At 35.4% G+C, this 23,938-nt stretch overlaps 1 long non-coding RNA gene across 2 annotated transcripts; it reads right to left on the bottom strand.

Moving 5' to 3' along the window:
* Window positions 1-5,014: 5,014 nt before the first annotated feature.
* LOC120314537 lies at window positions 5,015-18,483 on the bottom strand. Of its 2 annotated transcripts, none has more exons than XR_005558473.1 (3): window positions 17,936-18,483; window positions 15,487-15,705; window positions 5,015-5,073 (listed from the first exon to the last, which is right to left on the bottom strand). It is a non-coding gene; the product is annotated as an uncharacterized LOC120314537 (long non-coding RNA). The 2 variants fall into 2 exon arrangements; XR_005558472.1 differs by lacking the exon at window positions 5,015-5,073 and adding an exon at window positions 13,215-14,318.
* Between the last annotated feature and the right edge of the window lie 5,455 nt (window positions 18,484-23,938).

Raw genomic sequence — 23,938 nt, 5'->3', positions numbered from 1 at the left:
TCAAAAACCATCTTTTTCTGTGGATATACTAAAGCAATAAAATAGATTATAGAGATTTACAAGAAGACCCTATGCTTGGAAAGGCTTGAAAAGCTTTTACACAGTTGAAAACCCAGCAGATTTAAGAGATCAACCTTATGAAAGCAGAGGTTATAGAATCTGCTATCTGATAGAATGTACAAATAGTGCCTTGCTTCCAACCTCTTGCACAGTGTAGGAATCTACTAAACATGCCCAACAGCTAGCCATTCATTCCCCATTTGTTCAGTAATCCAGTGCTGAGGGCAACCTGTTCCATTGCTTTAATTGTTTTTTCCATCATAAAATCCTTCTAATATAAAACATTCAACCCATATTTCATTTCTTTTGATTTTATTCTGTTGGTTTTTCATCTTTCTCTTGATTTGTACAAAGTGTTTTTTTTTTCCTGTGATACTCTATGAAAACAGAGATTAAACTTTGAAGTAGCAGAACAGAAAAAATATTGATATTTGATTTCGGAGAATATCATGTATAGCCAATAAATAGATCATCAAATAAATCCACTCAGAGGTTTTACTCAGAAGTTTCACAGATGATCAGCCTCAAATTATTCTATTTCAGACATGCATTAGTTCTCTGAAGAAGTCCTTCATTCTGGGAAAGGTAGGAGGAAAAAGAGGAAGAGGACAATTAGCAGCATGGTGGTGAATTATAGTGGCAATAGGTGCACTTTTAGACAAGGGGAAGACTTTCTACCTCTGGAGTCAATCAGTATTGACACTGACCTGATGGCACATAATCAACCAATTATTCTGTTAGCTCTCCTCTGACATCATTCTATCTTCTCCATGGTCCTTTTCTACTGCAGTGCCCAGAACTAGATACAATATTCCAAATGCAGTCTTACTAATGCAACATTACTATTACTAATGCCTCTTATAGTCTGCATGAAGTATTGTTAATGGAGCTCGGATCTGAACATATTCATCTGGTAGAACCTCACTAGAACTCTCAGTTCCCTCTCATAACACAGCCATCAATCCATGTTTAGCTAACCTTATCTACACATTTGATTTTTTTTCTCTTTCCCATATGCAAGACTTTATAATCATTGCATCCTGTTGCACTTGGCCCAGTTTCAAATCCTATCCTTGTGTAAATGTTGACAACCTTTGTTGCATGACATATGTATGGAGCCAATAGCATGTGCAAGTTGAAAGATATGATTTGTTTTGATAGTAAGGTTTATTGTAAATATATGAATAATAATTTTAAAATCACATGTTAAAATTTGGCAGGGTATATTAGACTTATTTACATTTAGAACGTAATTTTTTACAGTCCTTGGATACTGCAGAGATCTATGTATATTTAAGTTTTGTTTTGAAATGCTGTAATCATTTTAAGTTTGTTGTGAGCTAACAAAACTGTGTGGTTAAATCAAAGAATTGTAGAAAGAAAAACATGGATTAATCAGCATACTATTTAAGGATTGCTTATCATCATTGTCTGATTGTGTTTTCTCAAGCCAATTACTTATGTTTAAGTCAGTAAAAGAAATAAATCTATTTTGAGATCAAGAGTTTTGAAAAGAATGGAGAGCAATCTTGAAACCCCGGGCAAGCCCACATATTACTTATATGATATGTTTATTTTTCTTAAAAGCAGTTAATTTAACTGGAGGAGCAGCTCTGTCTATTGATCCTCCTTCAACCACCACTTATTCCAATAAAAAATGTATAAAAACTGCTTTTGGCTCACTGGGATGCTGCCCCCCCCTTTATTTGCCTTCCATGCCCTCCATCAAAATATTGGGTAGAGGGAGATTTAAATAAGGAAAATTGTACAGTATGAATATTTTTTTTGCAATTGTACTTTTCAAATTCAGATCTTCAGTGGTTGTTTTAAATATTTAATTATTTTAAATATTGAAAGGGTGGAATCATATATCATTCGTGTATAATTTATGCCTGCTCCCAGCTTTAACCAGGATATGTTTGCAAGAAATCCTCCAAGATTAAACTGATATGAATAATTTTATAGAGACAAAAATACCTGTCTATATCTATAGTTCATATTTATTGGCTGGAATATATTTCCTTGATTTGAGCAAAACTTATTTCTCAGTAACTTGATCGATTAAAATCAAGCAAAACAAAAGGGGGGTGCATTGAAATGATAAAGGGAGGGAGGGAGAGAGAGACAGACAGACAGACAGACAGACAGACAGAGAAGTATTGTGAATAGCAGAGCTGGAGGGCCAGAAATGCTCTGCATATAATTTGGCAGACAAAATATTTGTTCAATTTTGCTTCTGTAGTATGTATTCTGTCTTTCAACACTCAAGGGATAGCCTAACTAACTAGTAAAGGCTGTGGGAAGAGCCTTCTATCTGTCAATCCTGCTGGTAGTGCCTATCTGGCCAATGTTATTTCACCTTTTTTCTTGGATTTCTGATTTGTGATAAAATGCAGTTTTGATGAGCAAGACCCTTAAATAGCATAATTGTGTATACAAATAAAACTGTTCTGTGAACCACTCTGAAAAAAGTGCATGTTCTTTCTTATGCAGTACTTTAAGAAACACGATCCCTTGGCTGCTATTTCTAAACATTTACTTGTGGGTAATCACCATTGAACTTTTCCCTAACAATTAACAAATATATGTAGGAATTATACCACAGTAGCAATGGAAGACTTTAACTACCCTGATATCAACTGGGAGACAAACTCTGCAGCAAGTTGGAGATCAAACAGATTCCTAACCAACCCAGCGGACAACTTTGTCATCCAAATGGTAGCAGAGGGAACTAGAGGAAAAGCTATACTGGATCTAATTCTTACTAATAGAAAAGAAGTGATAGAGGGAGTTGAAGTTGCTGTAACCTTGGGGGAAAGTGACCACATCATACTGGAATTCAATATAATGCAAACACAAACAATAGAACATAATTCAGCCAGTGACTTAAACTTCAAAAAAGCTGATTTTAACAAACTCAGAAAGACCCTAAGAAAAATTCAATGGATGAAAATCCTAAGGGGGAAAACAACTCAAGAAGCCTGGGTAACTCTGAAAAATATGATCATAAAAGCCCAGTCCAGCATAATACCACTGAAAAAAGAAAAACAAGGAATCCAAGAAGAAACCAGCATGATTGCATAAAGATCTCTCTGATAAACTGAAAGACAAAAAGGATAAGTAAAAAAAAAATGGAAAGAGGGATACATAACTGAGACAGAGTATCAGCAGATAGCTTGAATCTGCAAAGATGAAGTCAGGAAAGCAAAAGCTCAGAATGAACAAAGATTTGCAACAAAAGTCAAAGATAATAAAAAGTTTCTTTCAACATATAAATAACAAGAAATAAGGCAAGGAAACAATAGGTCCACTTAAGAGAAAAGATAGCAAGGAAGTAACAGGCAGCAGAGAGAAAGCAGAATTGCTTAGCTCATTCTTTGCATCAGCCTTCATGCAAAGAGAAACTATAGCCCAATCTACCAAAAACATAACTGTAAAAGACAGACTAGAAATAAAAATTAAAATAAGCAAGAAAATGGTTAGAGAACACCTATCTGATCTTGATGAATATAAATCACCGGGACTTGATGGATTACATCCCAGAGTTTTGAAGGAACTGTCCGATGTTATCTCAGAACCATTGTACCACATCTTTCAAAAGTCCTGGAACACCGGGGAATTACCTGAGGATTGGAAAAGAGCTGATGTGGTTCCCATCATCAAAAAAGTAAAAAAGTAAAAAAAAAACAGATCCAGGAAACACAATCAGCTTAACATCAATATCTGGGAAGATCCTGGAAAAGATAATCAAAAAACAGATCTGTGAACATCCAGAAACAAATAAAGTTATAACTAAAAGCCAGCATGGGGTTCTAAAAAATAGATCATACCAAACCAATCTTATTTCATTTTTTGACAAAGTGACTAAATTAGTAGACCAGGGAACTGCTATGGGCATAATATACTTAGACTTCAGCAAGGCATTTGACAAAGTAGACCACAATCTACTTCTTGGTAAGCTAGAAAAATTTGGGGTAGACAACATCATCATCAGATGGATTTGTAACTGGCTGGCAAATCATACTCAATAAGTTGTCCTTAATGGTACTACATCTACACAGAGGGAAGTAAGCAGTGAAGTACCACAAGGTTCCATCCTAGGCCCAGTACTCTTCAATATCTTCATAAATAACTTAGATGACAGAATAGAAAGGGCACTCATGAAATTTGCAGATGACACCAAACTGGCAGGAATAGTCAACACCCCAGAAGACAAGCTCCGGATCCAAAAAGATCTTGTCAGACTTGAACAATGGCCCCTATCCAACAAAATAAAATTTAATGTGGAGAAAGCAACTTAGGCACTTAGACAGGAAAAACCAAAGGTACAAGTACAGATTAGGTGAAACTTGGCTCAAAAACAGTAACTGTGAGAGAGATCTTGGAGTACTAGTGGACGATCACTTAAATATGAACCAGCAGTGTGCAAGAGCAGCCAAAAAATCTAATACAATCTTTGGTTGTATAAACAGAGGCATAGAATCAAAACCATGTGAAGTATTAGTACTGCTTTATAAAGTCTTAGTAAGGGAACACCTGGAAGACTGCATCCAGTTTTGGTCATGACATTACAAAAAATATGTTGAGATTTTGAAAAAAAAATGCAAAGAAGAGCAACTAAGATGATTAAAGACCTGGAGACTAAAATATATGAAGAAAGGTTGCAGGATTTGGGTTTGGCTAGCCTAGAGAAAAGTAGGACTAGGGGGGATATGGTAGCAGTATTCCAGTATTTAAGAGGTTGCCACAACTTATTTTCTAAAGCACCAGAGGGTAGGACCAGAAACAATTGATGGAAACTAATCGAGGAGAGAAGCAACATGGGATTAAAGAGAAACTTCCTAACAATGAGAACAATTAACCAATGGAAAAGCTTGCCTTCAGAAGTTGTAGATGCTTCATCACTGGAGGTTTTTAAGAAGAGACTGGATAGTCACTTGTCTGAAATGGTATAGGGTTTCTTGCTTGAACTTGAGCTGGGAGTTGGACTAGAAGACCTCCAAGGTCCCTATTCTTTTTTTTAATAAGTTTTTATTGAGTACAAAGGAAAAAAAGGATTAAAAACATTGAACATGGTAAATCGTCTTTGACTGACATCTCAGTTCATATTGTACATTAATTACATATAATATATCTATATACAACTATACATTTCTGGTCTCTATCTTAACTTATCTCTTTACTGTGACCTCCATTTTTTCCCCTCCATCTATAAAATTTATTCCATATTCGATAAAATTCTGATTCTTCCTGATTTTTTAATCTTTTAGTTATCCTATCTAGTTCTGCGCAATACATAATTTTCTTTATTAGTACTTCCCCACTCGGTACTTCCATTGCTTTCCACTTTTGAGTAGATAGTATCCTTGCTGCCACAACCGTGTGAATAATTAAATATGTGTCCTCTTTATTTACATTTTTCTCTAGTATTCCTAATAGTAATGTCTCAAGTTTGTACTGAATGTTTTGCCTAGTCATTTCTATTGCCCATTCCCAGACCATACGCAGGTACACCTGTGCTTCTCTACATGTCCACCATACATGAAAAAGGTGCCCTTTTCTTTTTTACATTTCCAACACGTAGATGAATATCCATTATACATTTTGGCTAATCTGGCTGGAGGGAGATACCATCTGTAAACCATCTTATACAGGTTTTCTTTATATGATGTCGCCAATGTTATTTTGTTATTTCGCTCCCATACTTGCTTCCATTGATCCATATTTATATTATATCCTACATCTATTGCCCATGTCACCATTGTTTCTTTGACCTGCTCCTCATATAGCTTATATTCCAACAGGTGTTTATAAATATTCTTTATTTGTTTTTTCTCCAGGCCTAGCAGTATTTTATCTAATCCCGTATCCTGTCTGTTAATACCCCATTCTTGCTTATCCTTCATGTATCTTGCTTGTATCTGGAGATAAGACCACCACTCCATGTCTATTCCTTGTTGTTTTAGCGCTTGTTTTTGTTTTAAATAACTTTCTTCTGTCAGGATGTCTTTATATATAATAGCTTTATCTTTCGTATAAAGTTTGGGATATGTGTCTGCCTCCAATGGCGATAGCCAAGCCGGAATCTTTGTGTAATATTGACGTTTAACTATATTCCAGCTTTTTATTAATTCTTGCCGGACCTTATGTCTTAAAAAATATTGGTGGTTTCTGCTTTTCCCCATCCATATGTGAGCATGCCAACCCTGCTGGAGGTCATAACCCTCTAAATGTAAACATCTTTTATTTTCTAAGGTTATCCAGTCTCTAATCCATGTTAGGGCTGCTGCTTGGTAATATAACTCCCAATCTGGGAAACCCAAACCTCCCCTCTCTTTGGCATCCTGTAATGCCTTTAATTTTATTCTTGCCTTCTCACTGGACTACACAAATTCTAAGGTTAATTTATTCAGCTCCTTGAAAAATTTCTTGTCTAATTGAATTGGCATATTCTGAAACAGGAAAATCATTTTAGGTAAGATGTTCATTTTCACTGCGGCAATTCTCTCAAGTAATGAGAGATGTAAATTTTTCCAATGATCTAAATCTACTTTTATATTCTTTACCATTTTACCATAAACGTCTTCTTTAATTGATGAGCAGCGTGCAGAAATAACTATCCCTAGATATTTTAATTTGGAAACTACTTGTATACTTAATTTTGCCTCGAGGTTTCCTTTTTGTATGTTAGTCATGTTTTTAGTGATAATCTTTGTTTTGTTTCTATTTATTTTCAAACCTGCCAGATACCCATACTCTTCCAATATTTCAAATAGTTTCTGCCCTGATTGTTCTGGGTCTTCTAATATAAATGCTAAGTCGTCTGCATAAACTTAAAGTTTGTATATTTCTTTCTTAATCTTAAATCCTTTAATCTGCTCATCTTGTTTTACTACTCTAGCAAGAATTTCTAATGTATATATAAATAACAATGGCGAGAGAGGACATCCTTGTCTTGTGCCTTTCTGTATGTTGAATTTATCAGTGGCCTCTCCGTTTATTATGATCTGGGCCTTTTGTTTAGAATATATTGCGGTTATCATGTTTTCCCCCAATATCCATTAATTTTAGTTGTTGGATCATAAATTGCCAATTGACATTGTCAAAAGCCTTCTGTGCATCAAGGAACAGAAGTGCCACTTGATGATCACTATGCGATTCATAAAATTCGAGAATGTCTAAGATTGTTTTTATATTCCGCTTAGTCTGTCTGCTTGGTAAAAACCCATTTTGATCCGAATGTATGAAATAAATTAGGTACTTTTTGAATCTCTCCGCCATTATTGAGACAAAAATTTTATAGTCAGAATTCAATAATGATATAGATCTATAATTTTGTATCCGTGTTTTTTCCGCTTCTTCTTTTGGAATCAATATTATATTTGCCTCTGACCAGGACTTAGGTATTTTAGCATCGGTTAATACGGCGTTGAAAACTTCTACTAGGTATTGATTGAGTGCACTTTGTTGTTCTTTATATAGTTCCGCTGGTATTCCATCTGGGCCAGTCACCTTATTGATCTTTTATAGCCCTGATTATTTATAGCCCTGATTATTTCAGCCCTTCTTATTTCCTCATTTAACATAGATTTTATTTCCTCCGGAATCTTCGGTATGTCTGCCTTCTCTAAGTATTCTATTATCATTTCTACATTTTCCCCCTCATTTCTCTTACATAGTTTTTCATAGTATCTTTGGGTGATTCCCCTTTTTATAGTCTCCTCCCCCTGAATCTCTCCTTTCTCATCTTCCAAACTAATAATCCATTGCTTCTCTTTCTGCCTTCTTAGTTTATACGCTAGCATCTTCCCGGTTTATTTGTGTGCTCAAAGTTATTTTGCTTAGCTGCCTGTAATTTTTGTGCTAACTTTTCCAAATCCTCTATACAGAGTTTATGTTTAATTAAATCCATTTTGTTTTTCAATCCTTTGTTTTCAGGATCTCTCTGAAATTGTGTTTCGGCCTGTTTGTATTCTTCCTCGAGACTCATCCTATATTGTTTTTTCTCTTTGTTTCTCTCAGCCATGTACGAAATTGCTACACCCCTCATGTATGCTTTTGCCATATCCCAAATGTTCTGCAAGGATGTATCCTCATTGTCATTTGCTTGAAAGAAAAGATCCCTATTCTGATTGATTGAAATCTCTCTGTATTCTCACCTATGTACTCTTCTTTACTCTGGCAGGAACTGATTCCTGTCTGTTGAAAGTGACAAACATTTTTATCCTACATGCCATAGCTCTTCCAAATGTAGGCTAGGTGAAAAGGTTAATGGATAGATGCCAGTGCAGATCTCTGTATGCTCCTTACTCTTTCAAGGGTTTTAAAAGCCATTTGGGATCACATTACTGAGGCAGCTTTACAAACTGTGCCCTTCAGAAACCTTTTCAATACAAGCAGGGTTGCTGATTTGAATAACAGAAAGAGGGGACAAAATCTAGCACAAACAAACATGAAATTCAACCCAACAGGCCAGCTTATTTCAAATTCTCCACTTTTATTAAACTGTTCTTTCTGCAGAAAGAATTAGCTATGTGTGGGGTTAAATAGGCAAATGTATCTCTCACAATAGCCATGAGTGACAGGAAGCACAAATTATTTGTTTGTGATTCACTATTTGAATATAGCATATAACATTAGAGACATGCAGATACATGCATTCATACAGAAGATGAGGCATGTTAACAACTTCTTTCTTTCTTTCTTTCTTTCTTTCTTTCTTTCTTTCTTTCTTTCTTTCTTTCTTTCTTTCTTTCTTTCTTTCTTTCTTTCACTGTCTCTCCCAGCCCCACTTTTTGAGACTCAAAGAGATTTAGATGAAAGATTGCAGGAAGAAAACCTGAAAGACAACTCAAAACACTGAAACATTTGTTACTTCTACATCTGTGAACACATCTGAACTTAATTATTATGTACTTTTGATCTGAATGTTGGGACTTTCTTTAATTGAACATATTTTTCCCCCTTGAGGGAAAGCATACAAGGTTAGAAATTTCTTATCTGACCCAGCTTGGACAAGCAAAAACTTTGTACATAATTTTAATGTAAACAGACTTTAGCAGTATGCAGTAAATGTATCTTACTGGGACTAGATGGTTATAAATGATTTCTTTCTTAGTGACATTCATAAATTATTTTGAAAATGCAACAAAGTAGTCCCTTTTTCTATTCAAGAGAATGGAAAACTTCACCCATATTATAATCAGTCCTCTCCCCATTCCCACAAATCAAAAAATTGGCAAAAAGGAGATATCAAATCTGCAGGTTGCAAAATGAGCTGTTAAATGACAAGTGATGTTTTGGTTTACTCTGTTTTACATTATGAATGCATATGTAATGTGATCCTAAGATCTTTATTTCAAAATATGTCCTGCTGAGTTTAGGAAAACATATCGCCTAATAAATGTTTATAGGGCTATAATTTTAATGGACTTTGAGGAGTTTGCTTCAGTATTATAATGGAAGACATATTATTGCTTTAATCTTTATAATTACCTAGATGAATTTTTCTGTGTAGATTTCCATCAAAATTGGGGAAAACATGCAAAAACACATTATTTTTTCCTCTTGAAACTTCAGTGTTTGCTGAAAAGTTGTAAAACTTTTAAGGAGGAAAAATCCCCCAATGTAGCTTCCATTTTTATTTTACTTAAATATAAGCAAATGCTGGCTCAATCTGGATCAAGGCTATATGTATAGAGGGCAGGAAAGATTCATCTTTTTTCCAACTTCCGGATGTTTGTTGGTGTTACCAATATCATACGATGGAAGCTGTTCCAAGTAAAGCTGTGTTTTGCAATTGACTGATGCCAAATTTGTCAGTGCCAATGGGGTTCAAGTCGTGCTCCTGCTGTTTTGGGATTGCACCCAAGGTGCCTATTACTATTGGTACTACCTTTGCTTGCCTTTGCCACAATCATTCTATTTCTATTTGTAGGTCTTTGTATTTTGTTATCTTCTCCAGTTCTTTTTCTTCTACTGTCTCCGGGCACTGCCACATCCACTATCCAGACATTTTTGTCTTTCTTATCAACAATTGTTAAGTCCAGGGTGTTATGTGGCAGGTGCCTGTCTGATTGAATTCTAAAGTTCCAGAGCAATTTAACTTCTTCATTTTCTAGACTTTCTCTATTTTATGGTCCCACCAGTTCTTGCTTGCAGCCAATGATATTTCTTGCAGATCTTCAAATGCACCATTGTTGCTACTTTGTCATGCCATTATTTATTAATCCTTGACTCTTCAACATATTGATTATCATTGTTAATTGATGTGTCAGCCAATACCATTGATTAAGACTAAAAATCTTTTCATATCAACTTCTTTTTTTAAAAAAGAAATGCAAAAAAATCATACATACCAGGACTTCATTTACTCAAAAAACAAAACAAACCCTGAATGTAATTAGTAACAGAAATTCATGCTTTTCTTCTACTGCAGTATCTTTTCTGACTAATTGTATAAAGTGAGGGAATAGCAATATAGTGATTGTATTTCAACATCCAATATGATCGGTGGATTTAACGATAGTCCTTATATCCTTCTCTCTCAAATTATATGTCTGATTTTACAGTGGGTGCTACCAATATGTGGAAATATTTCAGCTTTATGTTACAGCTATAGTTTGGTGCTATAGTTTTATTACATGTCAGAAAAGAACTTGAAGTTTTAAAACAATGTTTATAATGTATTATAATGTATTTTAAAAACGAATCATTTATAAACATATATCTAATCATTTCTTATAATGACTGAGATTGCAGGCAAATAATTTCATCTAGTCCTATATTTAAAAGAAAATGTAGATTAATCCCAGATCAGTGAGTCTGCTAAACCATGCCTTTATGCAAACTGGAGAAAGGAGCATCCTTTAAGCTTGCTGGGTAAACAACATTTCTTTACAAGAAATCTTATATTCCTCTCTGTTTAATATTGGTATGCTAGTGTAGAACCTGGAAATATATGTTTGTAGCTTCAGTCATAGGTTCCAAGAGGATAGGATGCTTTTTAATAATATTCTGAAGCTCTCCTTGACTTCAGTTGGAGTAAAGGAGACAGAGAGAAATTGAGAGTGTGTCATAAGACCAAGTTCTCTATTCCTCCCATACACTGTACAGCAGCAATGTCTTCCTTCCAGGCAAACATTTTTCAAGCTGCCTTTCTTTACATTAAAAGTTCATTCCTCTTACATCATGTCACAAGACCCCTGGCACTGTTACAGGACTGTGAAGCTTGACCTAATTCTGTCATTGCTCTGTGGTATGTCATGGTATAAATGTAAAGACTTATTTTTGGACAGATCTTCTGGACTGTAATTTGCTGCCTATCAGAGATGCTTATTATGATGGTGAGGCAAGAAAGTCAGAAGGATTTTAGAGCAGAAAATAAAGAACTCTGCTTTTACAATGCTGCTTTAGATCCATGAACCTTGACATTTAATCATGCCAGCCACATGGCCATCGACAATGCTGGCTCTAGAATTGGATACGACTGGAAAAGGGAAGCCTTTACTTTTTTGTTTTTATGAGATTTCTACAGAGTGAAGCAGGGAGAAGTAGAGAGTAAAAATCAGAAGTGTGTAGTTATGACTTGTGGGCATGAATACATTTTCAAACATGGCTGATGAAATGTGTTGGCTCCACATTTTGGAGAAGGAGTGTGGTGGGGAATGCTCCTTGAACACACAGTTTACATTCTTTCCTTGGTTCCAATTTTTATAACCACTTAAGAGGAAAAGCAGTATAAGTAGAGGGAATAGCTATTTCTATTTACTCATTCAAAGGTGACAGGATAAACAGAAAATATCAGCAAATAAAGATAAAGCAAGGACCTGAAGGCATGAAGGCTGACCAAAGGACAAAATTAAGGCATCTAATGATGCTAATCCTGATGTCTGTAACATCTTAGATGTTGACCACTCTCAGTTTGTCTTAGTCCTCATTCAGATCTTGCTAAAATCTTTAAGCAAATGCAGACATTTTGACTCTACATTCCCTCAGCACCATGATGCCAATAAAATGAAGAAAATATGGTACAATCTTGGTTTCAGTATAATCAATTGTTGGTTAGGTGGAAGTTAGATCAGATAGTTGGTATTACTTTAATGGATGAGAATTTGGTAAAACAGATTAAAGATCAAAATCGAGCACATATAAAGAGAATTTATAATGTTTTAATAGAAATGGATTCGGAAACGGAATTAGTTAAAGATTGTATGGTAAAGTGGGCTCAAAATATTCAAGAACCAATTCTATTGGATACATGGGAGGTAATTTGGGTTAGAAATGTAAATTTTACCCTGGCACAAAATTTAAGAGAAAATTTTTATAAAATGTTTTATAGATGGCATCTGGATCCTAAAAAGTTGTCTTGTATGTATCCTAGTTTACAGCCCAAATGTTGGAGATGTGGTAATTTGGAAGCCACTTATTTTCATATATGGTGGACTTGTAGAAATATAAAAGCCTTTTGGATTAAGATCTGGTGGAACATTCAACAGATTTTTAAGAGAAAGATAAAGTTTACCCCACAATTATTTTTATTGGGTGTTATTACAGATTGTGATGTTAAAGAAATTAATTTGATGTTGAATTTGATAACAGCTGCAAGATTATTAGTAAGGCAATATTGGAAGAAGGATTGCTTGCCTACTATAGAAGAATGGACGATTAAAGTGTCAAATTTAGCAGAAATGGCTAAGATTTCTGCTTATTTGAAGGATCATTCACAAGAAAGATACATTTCGGTCTGGAGAAGATGGATAAATTATATTCAGAATAAATATGGACTAAAAACTTTCATTTAGCTTACGAGTGAATTTTAGAGTATTATTATGAAATTATTATTATTTTTAGTATTAGTATTGTTTAACTATTTGGGGACTGTATTGTTTAATAATTAGGATATTAATTTGTTTATGTTCTCATTATTATTATGTTCACTTTTAATTTGTTTATATTTATGTTAAAGGGGAGTTAAAGTGCATTATGGATTTGGTTATTTATATAGTTGGTAATGTTAGTTAGATTATGATTATCATATTTGTAACCCTGCATTCAACATTGGGAAGTGGGGGAGGGAGAGGGGTTTTTTGGGGTGGGTTAATATTGTAATTTTTATAAAACTTTTTAATAAAAAAATAAAATAAAATGTGATTGTCAAATACTTTGCTGAAGTTAAGATATATTATGTCTACAGCATTCCCACAATCTACTAAGGAAATTACAGAATCAAAAAACAAAATAAGATTAGTCTGATAAGACTTGTACTTGCCAAATAGAAGCAGAATTTTAGTAATATCTATCTTATCACCAAATATTTACAATCTGATCAATCTTTAATCTGCTCTGCAATTTTCCCAGTATTCATGTTTCATTTATGATTTCCCAGCTCTTCATTTTAGTTACTGTCTTATTCCTGCAATGCACAATTTTTTATCTGACTTTCTTATTCTGTTGTGGTTCCACAGTTGAAAGTTATTCCGATCATATTTGACATGCTTTGGCTCAATGCATTCTTCCCAGTCTTTATCACTGCTACTGTGGCCACAGTTCAGGAAACCAAACCTGTATTTTCAATACCATTTACACAGCCAGATATCTGGCTGCAATATTCTTTTTCCATTTCAAGTCTTCTGCTATGGATTAGAAGGATCATTTGAGTTTCAGGTTCTTCTAAAAATGCTGTAGTTTTATACGGTAGACACGCACTTGTTCTTGGGAGCATAATTTGCCCCCATATGGATTATATACAGGGGTAATTGTCTAGGGTCTTGATGAATCCCCATGCTTTTTTTTCCTGTTTCTAAAATCTGTTTTCTGTTCATGCCTTTCTGCACATACTTTCCCCACTATTTTCATCTGTTTAGACTGAAAGAGCTACAGATCTAACATCCTTCTGGGTTATTCATTCAGACTAGTTGCTTGTAAAGGCCAGCATTCTTTTTGCATTTAAACTTGGCCAAGAAATATTTTAAGCAAACAAATAACCAATGTCACTTCCAGACTCATCCATGAAGATGGTAGGAAGAGCAAGGAGCAATACTTTTCTCCAGAACCTGGTATAGCAAATGTCCTTCACATTTCTGTTCTCTACTGAACTTTCTCCTCTAAAAACATTTCCAGAAAGTTGCTTTTCTGAAACAAAGATCATAGTGATAATAAAGTGACAAAAATGAAAACCACCCTTACATTTAGGGCAGGATATCCATTTTCTGTTCTAACAAAAGTACGTTCAGGTTTTGAACAGAAGAGAGTTCACTCTGAAACATGAAGAATATTATAGGCAGTAATGTAACAAAGTCCTATTGCTGAAATATGACTGAATTAAAATATATTCCAAATATGAAGTCTAATTATAGAGAAAATGAAATTCTTCTAGACTTTGTATATTCTTTAAACACAAAAATAGATTTCTGCCATGTTATTTATGACTAAGTAGAAGCTGTGACTTAACCATATATGGATACAATCAATTTCTTTTTAAAGTTTAAATGTCAATATTATTTATTACCATGTGATATATATTCTATTTATAGTGGTTCATCTTTCAGGGGTTAATCATATCAAACAATCCATTTCCTATCAACTCCATCCTAATTTAAAATTTTTTAAAGAAACAGCCGCACTTATTATCTTTCTTTTTTTCCACCCTAGAAAGCACTTGACACCACACACAAACACACACACACACACACATACACCAAATCATGAACAATACCCATTCAACCACTTTAATTTTTGTATATGTTTTTTCCCTTCCATTCAGTCTTGACTCTAAATATAATGTAGAATTGAAGCTGCCTTCTCTCTCTCTCTCTCTCTCTCTCTCTCCCTCCCTCCCTCCCTCCCTCTCTCTCTCTTAAATACAAATACCATTATTCATCCAGAGTAGGGCAGCTATAAGAAATCTCATTCATGATCACCATCATTATCTTCACTGCTTTTAACATCATAAGATTGTGGAGCAACTGATTTTTTCTTTCATTACTCCAGCATCTACCATTATACACTTCTAGTCTGTCATTAATTTTCAGTTGTGTAATGGATTGTCCCTTACTTTCTTCTTATGTGCCACTAGATATATAATTTTTCCCATTGTTCACTTGAACATAAAATGCAACATCAGTAACTGGATGAGGCTTTGTACTGAAAAGTAGTACTGCCCCTCCATAGCTATCCAATTTCACTGGGGCTGGCCTATAATTCAATAATGCTAAACAAATAACTATGTTTCTTTAGGTTTTGGCACCATACATTTAATAACTACATCAGCCAACCTTTTATCTATGGTTGTCCTGGACTTAATGCCTAAATCAGTAAAATGAAGCAAATGCCTTTAAATCCTGGCAGTTAAACTGAGGCCCATTGTTAAAGCAATTAATGAAATGCCATCTCTTCTAAAAAACAAAAAACAAACTTTCATTTTACCTGTGTCAGTCTTTCAAGGTAGGACAGGGCAAAGCATCCAGGAAGGCGGGTAATTGTTATACAGAATCTGGACAGCCTGCCAGAGTTTTTCTCTGACTCCCCTGCCATTCCATACAAATTCAAGGCTGGATTATTTTGAATTTCTTTCTCAAGACTTTTACTTTCTCAGGACAGAGTTCTGTCCCTTCACACCTTCTTCAAGGCTGGCATGGAGATATTCTGGAAGCAGGTACATAGATAGACAGATAACATAAAGGCTTCTTTTGGATCTCAATGATTACTCCTGCAATGATTACTCCTTGCAATGATTACTCCTGGTCTTTTAAACTTCAGTTGACATACCTGTTTGCTCTCATAAATGATCAGAAAGTGGATGTAATTTTTCTCATCTTTTACATCTTTTTACTCTCTCACCATATTAAGAACATGGTACTTCTCAGACGTTTCTACCAGTACCTCATAATTAACTTGCTGCTAAGCAGACAGTTCAAAAGAAGTGTCCAGGTTCAGAGCATCTAGACTTGGGCTCAGTCTGAAAAACTGCTTTCTTAGCATCTGATTGGATAGCCAATAGAGTAGTTAATCCAAATATCATCAATTCTTGCTTGAGTTCTACCATTCTGTAGTAGCTTGTGGTGTTTGTCCTCCTCCCCTTTGCATTTATACTACTGCCATCAACCAATTCTTGGGGGTTTATAGTAACAATACAACAAAATATCTACAGTAGGATAAGAGTGAATTTATTTATTTATGTATTTATTTATTTATTCATTTATTTTCTATCTTTATTATTTTTACAAATAAGTCAAGGTGACAAACGTATCTAACACACTTCCTCCTCCTATTTTCTCCACAACAATAATCCTGTGAGGTGAGTTGGGTTGAGAGTGACTGGCCCAAAGTCACCCAGTTGGCTTTCATGGCTAAGGCAGGACTAGAATTCATGGTCTCCAACTTTCTACCCTATTGCCTTAACCACTACACCAAATTGTCCAATAGTAGTAGTAACAACAAGAACTTATTAAATTTGTCTACTGCTTGACTCTCATCTACTCTGGGCATCTCACATCAATTTATCATACTTGGATGTGCTCATCCATCTCCATTCATGGTCCCCAGGCCCACTGACAAAACAACATTTTTAGGACTTTTTAGAAAAGTAACAGCATGGGGGCCAACCATACTTCAGGGGAATAATGTCTCATAAAGACATTGCTACCTTGAAGAATGCCCTTTTTCATAGCCCTACTAGATGTACATCCTTAATTGTAACATGCCTTGGTTTCCCATCCTGGTGAGCCGGGTGGATGTAATAGGGGAAAGGGAGTTCTTCAAATATATTTCTGTGGTGGAATCTCCAGGTAGAGTGGGGAAAGTGTGAAGAGACTGGCTAGTTTAGAGTCCCTGCACAACAGGAAGTAATGCAGACCTCATTACCACAGAATCCTTGAAACCTTTATCTGATTGTTCCCAAGAGAATGCAGTCAGTCTGGTAAGAGTCTTGTTAACAGACAAGCAATAAAGAACTAACTCTGATTAGTTCATTATGTCGCTCTGGTTCCTTGCACCTGTCACATTGTTACTTCATGAAGATCAACAAATGCTTTAAATATCTATGTTATTTATTAAGAAATAATAAATAGGATTTACAACAGTTCAGAAAAACTGGTAAATTGTCCTCATACTGCAAGAGATAAATAGATGGAATTTTTCTTTCCTCACATAAAAGCTTCTCAGTTAATATCATTCTTCTATGATGGCATAGCTAGTGGGAATTTGTGTCTTTTATAATTCCACTAAGAGGCATTAGGAAGGTGGGTCCAGTTGCTAGATAATTTTCTGACAAGATCCATAATATCAGAGGTGGAAATGTATAAAGTGGTAAGGACAGTGCTGCAGAAAAGAAGAAAAACAACTCTCTGTATTTATCAATTTTTTCCTCCATGTCGCTAGGTGAGTGCTACAACTCCGCAGTGGAGCAAATGCCATACTCCATCTTGAGCAAAGAAAATTTTAAAACATGAAGGAAAGAAGGAGACAGAGAATTTTGGTCCAGGCATGTTTCCCCCTTGGTTTCTCCCTAGAACAGCAGAGCAATCCACTAAAATTACATGAGAGAATTACATGAGAGAAGTCAAGAAGCCATAACTGCAATCAAGAGACACAGCCAAGTGAGTGATGAGGCTATAAATCTCTTTCTCTGAATAACTGGATCAAGTCTACCAACTATCTGAGATATGGGAGCTTTTTACTTCAGATGACTGGAAAAAATGGTAAAGCAGTAAATTTTGGATTTTTTTTAATACAGGGGAGAGACTACATATTCCTAAAATATTCTAATTTAAACAAAAACAGACAAAAAGTGCATGTCAAATTTTCAAATTGGTAATCTTCTCTTTGAGCAAAGATCTTAACTACAACAATAACAAAAACAATGCCTTTAATATACCTGATACAATGCAGTACTGGATGTAATTGTTCTCTTAATTTCTGTAACTGATTAGACTTATCCACCAAAAGCTTTCCATGCAGGAGAACAAATCCCTATGTGTCCTTCTGGATTGATCATGCAAAACCAGAGAATGCTGACTAGAGAAATAAAACCCACATCCAGCTGGGCTTGAAAGCCTCTGGATCCATTCTAGTAATATATGCTGGATATGGGAGCTCCATGGTCAGCTTGATTTGTAGTTAAGGAAGCATGGCATAAAATGCTATAGCCAAAGCAACAAGAACAAGGGCGCTCTGTGCAAACAATAGGCCAAATGGATCCTTGGTGTAGGAGCAGTGGGAATACACAGAGGTTTGTTTTGCCCAAATGACTCCCCAACTGATGCTAATGAGAATCCTTAGCACCATGACTACAGAGCTCTCCATTTAACCCATGCTGTGGCAGTTCATGTGAAAAAGCAAATGAAACATTCACATGAACTGACACAGTATAAAGCAGGGAGTGATAATAAATTGGCTTCCTTCCCTTCTGCCAGAGCTTAGGCAAATGCATCACACTGTTGTTTGGAGTTCTATTATCAGTGTTGCTTTATCCCTTGCACTATGTTCTCCCATGCTGGACAATCACAGGGAGAAGATGACTTGTAAGGTTATCACAGTTAAATGGTATTGTGCATGCACAAATAGTCATGATGTTTTAAATATTTGTTTGCAATTTCAGGAACCTAGAACAAAGTTTTATACAGAAAAATTAACCCTCCAGCAAAATATGTTCTAGGGATATCTCAAATTTTTATGAGTAATTTTATTTAACTGAAGTAGGAGAAAAATAGCATCACCATTTCAGGAACTGGAAGCACAGTGGTCATCACTATGTATCAAATATCTTGACATGCATACAAAATTGTATGATATTTCCAGTTTATTAAATCTGAAGAGTATATAATTTTGCATGATATATACAAAACAGAACACTTGGGAAAATTCAATGAAACTTAATTAAGACACAATTCATCTTTCTATTAAAATTCACCCATTATTGATTTAATAATGGCTTCTAACTTGAGTTACAAAGAAGAATTATGTAAATTCTTGGAAAACATTTATGTGGTTTCTAGTCATAAGAGTTATATATATATATATATATATATATATATATATATATATATATATATATATATATATATATATATATTAAGGAAGAGTCAAGCAAATTGGAATAAATTCAGAAAACAACAACAAAAATTATTAAGGTATTAGAAATGACTTCAGAGAAGAGAGATGGAAAGAACCGGAAATATTTAGTCCCGAGAAAGAAAATTTAGAGAGAATATAATGCCTGAAAAAAATAGATGTTAAAGGCCTGTGTTGCTTCATTACAAAAAGCAATATATAAAATAATAGAACTAAATTACAGGAAGAGAGATCCCAACAGTGATGTTATAATTGTGCTGTAGAATTGTTAGAGATCATCAGACAAAGCAGTTTAACTTCTTCATTGAGTAAATTCAGATAGAATCTATGCAAGCATCATCAGGGATCCTGTAATTTGTATCTTTATTTTGACTGTAGTGTTGGACTCAGTAGCTTAAATGACTCCTTTGGATTCTAAGATTCCATACTTCTCAGCATGAGAATGCCTCTGAATATTAGTTTCTAGGAAACATGTATATGAGGATAATAATATATTTGTGTTCTCTTTGCAAGTCCTAATAGGCATCCAGACAGTCACTGTGAGAATACAATGCTAGATTAGATGAGACTTCTATGTGAACCAGCAGAGTTCCTTCTAAACATAAGAGTTAGTGTGGCACTATTATTGAGGGTGGGCAGTGATGTCTGTTGGAGGTACCAAATAAGCCAAGTTAATGTTTGTAACTAGATGGTCAAAGCTCTGCCCCTACATACATGTATGTGACATTAACACTTGTAGAAATTGGATAGTGTTTTCATTGCATGGGTATTGCCAATTTGATTTTTTTCATGGCATCCAGCCCTCTCAATTCCTGGCAAATAGATGGGGAAGAAATGGAGGTAGTGACAGTTTTTATCTCCCTGGGCTCCAGTCACCACAAATGGGGCCTGCAGCCAAGAAATTAAAAGATGCTTGCTCCTGGGAAGGAAAGCTATGGCAAATCTAGACAGCATACTAAAAAGAAGAAACATCATCCTGCCACCAAAAGTACATATAGTCAAGGCCATGGTTTTCCCAGTTACAATGTATGGCTATGAAAGTTGGACCATAAGAAAGGCTGAACGCAAAAGAATTGAGGCCTTTGAACTATGGTGCTGGAGAAGACTCCTGCAAGTCCCCTGGACTGCAAGGCGATCAAACCAGTCACTTCTAGAGGAGATCAACCCTAACTGCACTTTAGAAGGCCAGATCCTGAAGTTGAAACTCAAGTACTTTGGCCACCTAATGAGAAGGAAGGACTCACTGGAGAAGAGCCTAACGCTGGGAAAGATTGAGGGCAATAGAAGAAAGGGACGACAGAGAATTAGGTGGCTGGATGGAGTCACTGAAGCAGATGGACTCCAGAAGATGGTAGAGGACAAGAAGGCCTGGAGGAACATTGTCCATGGGGTCGCAATGGGTCGGACACGACTTCACAACTAACAACAATAACTAAAATGCATACTCCTGAACATGGCCCATGACCATGTAAATTAACTTGGAAATATTCCTATTTTCTCAAACTAATTATGTAGAACAGTGTTTTGAACATGTGTGGACTTCAACTCCCAGAATTCTCAGCTAGCCACTCTCAGAGAGTTTCTTCAATACATATGATTGAAGGCAGAAATAACACAGAACCAAATTGGTACAGTGGTGAAGATGCTGTATTAGGATCCAACTAATTTCACCCTTAATCATGTAAATTTATTTGGTGATTTGGAGCCATTCATTTCCTCTCAGACCAGAGAAGATGCAATAGAACTTTTACTCCAAGGCTATACCCCACAAATGATTACAAGCAAATAATAAATAGTACACAACCTCATTCCATTTTTTTCATACTGCATCTGAAGAGGCCCTTTTGTACTGCCAACAAACAAACACTCAGCCAGTAATGACAGCAACTTTCAAAAATAATAGTCATATTCTACCATATTATACATAAATATTTTCCTTAATTTTTGTAATGATAAAACTGTAAATAGTCCAGACAGAATAGTAAATTGGCATCATAAAAACTTGGCTTACTTACAGTGGAATCCTTACAGTGAATCTACTGATCACTTGCTCACTAAAACCATGTGAAACCAGATAGACTGTTCCCTTAAAAATCACATTTCAGTTATTGGGAACATTTGTGAAGGATTTTGCAAATGTCAGAATATAAGATTTTGTGTCTATGCGTTGTTTTGTCAGACATCTGAAGTTCCTGCCTTGATCTAGTTCTGACTTGTCATTTTCAAGTTCAAAAGCAATGGGGGAACACCTATCCCAATTCCCACAGGCTTCAAATGTGATAACATCTTAACCTAAAAGAAGAGAAGCTAATTTTCACTATTCTTTAAAGCTCTGGGTATTATGAAACCAAGTCTGTTTATTCTTCTTAGGATGTCTTCCTAAGCCAGTTTGTTTGTCTTTCAAACCCACTTGGTAATACTGGATCCTGTAAACCTTTTCCACTCTTCTCCCTTTGTTTGTGTCTCTGGCCTTTGAAGATACTAGAAGAAATTTTCTTGTCCATCACTGATTATGAATGGCTCTTTGCACTTCAATTTCACCAGTCCTCAAAAATTCTCAAAAACAGACTTCAGTCCCTCCAGCTTGTCTTTGTATAGAACTTTTCTGAGATAGGTATGCATGATTTAGAATCCTAGCATGTAAAGACTAGAAGGAACCTTGAAGATGATGTAACCCAATCCCTTGTTATAACTGAATTCCCTTGCATTCAGTTTCTTTAAATGCCTTCATAAAAGAAGAATCCACCACCTTCCAAGGCTAAATATAATTTGCTATAATCAATATCTTTTAAAAGAGCTTGGATCCTCTTAGGCTCAGCCCAGATTGATAAGGTTAGGCTTGGCTCTATCATTAGACAGGTAGCAGGTACTGAGAGGTGGGGCATGGTACTAAAGTATTGAAGCCAGTGTTAGTTTGCTTGAAATCCTTTAAACTAACTGCCATTATCAAATGCAAAAGAGGGTGCCAGATTGTCAAGAGTGTTAAAGAGCTATTAGTCAGAACCAAAGAAAGAAGGGAATAAGTAAGAAAGGAAAATAAAAGAAGCAAGTCAGAAATCAGTATTAAAATATATCTAAGAATAAAGATAATGTCAGATTTGCTGCGTAAGGAAAGAAAGCTCCAACAGGTGGCTTGTATGGGTAGAATTGACCAAGTTCTAAGTTCACCCCAAAGACTGACCACTGCAAGTCAGTTGGTGGTTCATTATATGTGTACAAGATCCAACAGCTTCTACACAAATATATAAGGATAGAAGGACACAAAAGGCTTTCCCCTTCCCTAGTCACAATTTTTAGACATTGTTATAGTTAAAAACAAAGAGAGAGAAAATTTAACTTTGCAAATTTAATTCTGAGCCCTTTATCCTTTAAGCACTTGGCAAAACTAATCAGAGGAACTTAAAAAAAGAACAGAATATTTTAAGATCAGCTTAGAGCATCAGGTTGCTCTAACCTGATTCTTGGTAGCAAGAAAATAGACAAAGAAAAAATAAAACCCAGGAAGAAGCTAATTACTGAGTTTATAGTTTAGATCAGCCTTTCTCAACATTATGGCCTTCAGGTATGTTGTGTTACAAATTTCAAGATCTCCAACTACCGTATTGCCCAGACTGGCTTGGGTTAATAGAACTTGTTGCAGTCCAGAACAATTGAAGGGAACTATGTTGTATACTACAAAATGGCAACTTTGGAAATTTGGAAACTGGAACAAACTAAGGAGAAGAGTGTGTCTTTAAACTAAAGCCTTGATAGAACTTGGTAGTAGAATTTATTATATTCAAAGTAGTTGATTATCATACTAAAAATGTCTGTTATCAAATGCATTGACAATTAGTTCATCATCTAAGCAAAGCAAATGCAGGAAAACAGATCTAACAACAGATCTGAGGATTTGTTGAAATGAAGGCTAACAGTTTCATCAATTAGTATTTATTTAATAATAATCTTAATTTTTCAAGCTTGAGACTATGATTGCCCAGTTCCTGTCTCTGGATCCCTTTATTCAGATAAGGAAGAGAGATAATTGTCCTCTGAGAATGAAGAAAAATGATACATTCTATGGAAACCTGTTCACCTTTTTTCAGGATCCAATCCGTCAAGGAACAATGGTAAGGGCATGGTAAGGGTAGACATTTTCAGGGTAATATTATGGAATGCTTTGATATTAGTAGCAACAAGACCATATTTAAATGGCCAGGAGGGCCTTCTTGCAGTTTTCAAACCCTAACCTAATATAAACATTTGGATGAAACCTGCTTTCTGTTAGAAGTGGTGCACGGCACAGCCACAATGTCATTTATATTACACTTCCATACCTCTGTTTGATTTTTCATTATACTTAAATGCCAGGCATAACTTGAATTTAATTGTTAGTGCAATGAAACCAAAGCAAATATTTTGATAGCAGATGACCCATGGCTCTGTACAGAAATAAAAGTCACTACCAATAGTACTTTAGCTTTATCCTGCCATATGGAGAAAAAATTAGGGTGCAATAAATTATTCTGTCATTGAGAGGACTCACTAAATGTCTCTTGATTCTAAATGCTTGTTCAAGGGTAGGCAACCTTGGCTCTTTTATGACTTGTGGACTTCAACTCCCAGAATTCCTGAGCCAGCATGGCTGGCTCAGGAATTCTGGGAGTTGAAGTCCATGAGTGATAAAAGAGCCAAGGTTGCCTACCCCTGTGCTAGGTATTAGATTTGAAAATAAATCTGATTTATGGCTCCATTGTTCAAATATGGTCAGAGACCTAACTGCTAGCCTGGCCTTTTGCCACTGGTACAGTCAAAGCTGCATTTTTTA

The sequence above is a fragment of the Crotalus tigris genome, unplaced genomic scaffold (genome assembly GCF_016545835.1).
Source record: "Crotalus tigris isolate CLP2741 ecotype Arizona unplaced genomic scaffold, ASM1654583v1 scf7180000018941.1685476, whole genome shotgun sequence".
Lineage (NCBI taxonomy): Eukaryota > Metazoa > Chordata > Lepidosauria > Squamata > Viperidae > Crotalus > Crotalus tigris.
This window is presented reverse-complemented; position numbering and strand designations above follow the sequence as displayed.